This window comes from Crocodylus porosus, unplaced genomic scaffold (genome assembly GCF_001723895.1).
Source record: "Crocodylus porosus isolate Cpor-Errol unplaced genomic scaffold, CroPor_comp1, whole genome shotgun sequence".
NCBI lineage: Eukaryota > Metazoa > Chordata > Crocodylia > Crocodylidae > Crocodylus > Crocodylus porosus.
The window spans coordinates 17690364-17694051 of NW_017728912.1; the positions used below are offsets into that span (position 1 = coordinate 17690364).

The 3688-nt window shown below is 49.0% G+C and overlaps 2 protein-coding genes across 2 annotated transcripts in view; one reads left to right on the plus strand and one right to left on the minus strand.

Annotated features, from left to right (window-relative positions):
• ALPK1 (alpha kinase 1) overlaps positions 1–3017 on the minus strand; it is a 91053-nt gene extending 88036 nt beyond the window's left edge. Inside the window, exon 1 of the mRNA XM_019534089.1 lies at positions 2888–3017. The gene's annotated coding sequence lies outside the window, so the exon portion shown is untranslated. The remainder of the gene's footprint in view (positions 1–2887) is intronic.
• TIFA (TRAF interacting protein with forkhead associated domain) overlaps positions 2283–3688 on the plus strand; it is a 36431-nt gene continuing 35025 nt past the window's right edge. The window contains exon 1 of the mRNA XM_019534093.1: positions 2283–2450. The gene's annotated coding sequence lies outside the window, so the exon portion shown is untranslated. The remainder of the gene's footprint in view (positions 2451–3688) is intronic.

Sequence of the window (3688 nt, forward strand, 5' to 3'; positions counted from 1 at the left end):
ATGACTTCCTAATAATTAGATTCTGTACTTGGAAAATTTAAAAATTTGTTATAATTTCCCTTTCATAGAGTCTAATGATTGGAGATCGTAAATGTGTTCCCCCTGCCACTGCTACAGCAGGAAAAACAGTAGCAGGAGGTTGGAAGTTAGCGGGGCAGGCCAAGCAGCAGATAAAGAAAGTGACTTGACCCTCATCCCTTGCACATTGCTCCTGCCACTTGTCGCTGCTGCTGCCTGCCCCCCCAGCAGTGCCTGCACCCATGATACCTGCTGCTGTTGCTTGCCCCCTGTGCCTGTATCCCTGCTGCCTTCTCCCCTGTGTCTGTAACCCAGTGCTTGCCGCCCAACCACTTTACATGTACCCTCTGCCAATTGTCTTTTGCAGCCTCTGCTATCCTTCCCGCCCTGTGCTGCAACTCAAACAGTTGCGGCTCTGGCTCCACTCCCACAGCCGCTACCTGGATGGACTGGGGCTGGAGTTACCATGTGCTCTGTGCCTCAGGCCAGAATGAAGAAGAGAAAAAGGAGAGAGAGAGAGAGGGAAAGAGAAAGAAAAAAGAAAGAGAACAAAAGAGAGAAAAAGGAGAGGGGAGAGAGAAAAAGGAAAGAGAGAAAGAAGTAAAGAAAGAAAAAGAAGAGAAAGAGAAAGAAAAAAGAGGAGAAAGAAAAAAGGGGAGAGAAAAAGAAGAGAAAGAGAAAAAAGGAGAAGAAAAAGGGAGGATAAGAAAAAAGAGAAAGAGAGAAAAAGAGGTGAGTGAGAAAGAAAGAGAAGAGAGAAAAAAAGGAAAAAGAGAAAGAGGGTGTGTCCCTTGCCGTCCATGTCTCCCATCGCTATCAGCTGCAGCTTGGGGTCGCTGGTCTAGGGCAGTGCCTGCGGAGGGAGGCAGTGGCACCCAAGCAGCACCCACCACGGCCAGGTTGCTCAGGCCCCCCCAGCAGTCCTGGAGTGCGGGGGAATCCAGGCCCAGGGCTGGGAGGGAGGGCCCAGCCGGGGTTTGGGCAGATGGATGCCCCCTCCCACTGCGTGGGGACAGCACTGGGGTGCCAAGCACCAGGGCCATGGCTTAGGGCAGTGTGGGGAGAAGCACATGTTGGGGGAAGCGCCAGGGGCAGGCTGGTCCCTGGGAACAGCCACCATAGGCAGCATTTGGGGCCGAGCCAGCGGAAGCCTCCAGCACAGCGGCCCTCCATAGCACCTGCCCAGGCCCCAGCTTCACCCACCTGCAGCTCCCCTCCAGGGGCCGGGCCAGGCTGGAGGGCACAGCCCGGGGACAGGGGGCAGGGTCAGCAGAAAGCAGCCAGCCTCCCTGCCTGTGTTCTCCTGGCGCTGCCCCTGCTGCCTGCTGTGGCACTGCAACCTGTGGCTGCTCCCAAGAGCCTGGAGCAGCAACTTAAAAAAAAATCATTTTAAAACAATTTCCTCTCATGCCTCCACGTGCCACTAATTGGCACTAGGGGTGTCAATGGTGACTGAAGCTATTCTGGGAGATTTTTTTCCCCCCAACATGATGTAATGCTGTTAATTGTACTGTTCAGCCCGTTCACAATATCCGTCTCCTGGATTGCTTTCAATAGTCACTGGGAGATCATTGCTGATTCCAGTAGACTCCAGTTGCCAATCCGGGGGGGTTGGCAACCCTAATTGGCACGCATGCCAGGGGTTGCCTATCCCTGTTCTACTGTCATTAAATGCATCCTTCCTGGACTTAAGAAATGTATGACTAATATGCTGATCAAACAGAGATAACTATGAATTAAATGAACTAGATGTAGTTTCAGACACTTTACCTGTCTGGCAACAGTGTTTGTAACGGTTTCAATCACACTTTCATTGTTATTAAACTGTTTCTCTCCTCATTTCTCAGGTGAAAGGCTCACACCGCTAGTGAGGGAACCTGACCGACTGCCTGAGTCAGTAGCAAAACAGTATGCACAGTTATACACAGAGTGCTATCAAAGGCATGAAGTAAACACAGTGGAAAAAAGAAAAGGCATTCTTTTTCATGCTAATTCTTTCGAAGTTTAGCAGTCCCTAGGTGTAACACATAACTAGGTTCAAACTGTGATTTTAAGTTGACAGTGCCCATGTCGTTATTTTACGTTCTGAGTAACAGGGTCCCCCACAGCTGAATGAATCAAGCCCGCTGCTTGCCTTTGGTAAAAGTCGTGCATGAAACTTTGCAGAACTTTGTTCTGTAATAAACTGCATGTCCTGGGTTGCAACTGCTTCTCCAGTCCCCTCCCCCCCCCGGGCAGCTGGTGGGAGGGAAGAGGAAGGACAGAGGAATCATATTGTCTTGTGTTGCAGCTCTCTGCCAGAACTTTTCTTTACTCCCAGCCCGGAAATCAGAAGGCTAACAGTGTCAGAAACCCACAGTCTGCCCGGCCTCCTGCTCCCCAGACACCTCCTAGAGATCCACTTTGCTGCCTTCTAAGGTGACACTGAGCAGGTGAGAGCACAGATCTGGAGGAGTTTTGTTGCCACTATTTCTTTGGCGGTTGCAACTTAGGAGGATGATATGACAGATAGGAAAGAGGGGCATGCAACTAATCTAGGGACTGCAACTATGACAGAAAAACAGGGAGAGGAGGCAGGGATAGAGGGACCACTCTGGATTGCCCTCAGAAAGGATTGGCTAGATTGCAAAGGGGGGCTGTGCCAGTGAAATCAGTGGGAGTTTTGCGCTGACTTCAGTAAATTGAGTGGCATTGTGCTATTGGTAGCAAGGCAAGGAGCTTCCTATTGGTCTGTCTTGTCTGCTTTAGAGAAGGAAACGCAGCCTTAGTGCACCAGTTCTGAGTGCTGGCAAAGTGCAGCGTGAGATTTCTGTGCAAGAGAGATCAGATGAGCTACAAATGTGAGAAGCAATGCAAATGTTCTTGTTACCTTTTGATATACTGGAAGCAGCACTGAAGGGGGTGATCACTTCCTTGGCTTTTGCAGATGTACTTGAAAGTTAACTGCTTCTCTGGACTTTCCCAGCTGAAAGGAGAAAAAGAAACTTTCTCACACCGGATGTAAACCCCAGGTGGTGAGGAAGTGAATATATCATTTTTACTGTCGTTGAATGGGATAGGTCTTTTCTTGTTCAGAGACTGAGGTTTGAGTAGGACTCTGCATTCACTAAGACTTGCCTTCCTCTTCCATTTAAAGTGATTTTGTTTCTACTTTTCTGAGGATATATGTCCCCTGACTCCCTCCATCCCATAGATTGGTGGGTATTCATCAGGATATCCCCAGGCAGTTTTAGGACTTGACCCTGCAATTGAAGGCAATTGAGATTTTGGAACAGGATTGAGCCCTTAAGAATCTGGTCCCTTGATGTATATCCTAGGCTAGAAGTTGACAATCTTTCACCAACTCTTCAGCCAAATTACTACAGCTCATTCCTAAGGCAGACCACTGCTGCCCACCTGGCCGCTGCTCATGTCTCCTGCTGTTACTGCTGCTGATTCACTGCCACTGATTTTTCCCACTGCCACCTTGGAGGGTTGGGTAAAAAACTCTCCATGGGCTGCACCTGGCCCACAGGCCATAGGTTGCTGACATATTTCTTAGACTCACCAGCTGGCTTGTCAGCTGGCAGTATATGTACTCTCAAGAAAAGGAAAACTTAAAAAAAAAATAAACCTGGGAAGATATGTTTACTTGAATACAAGATAACCCTTAATATAAGATGACCTCCCC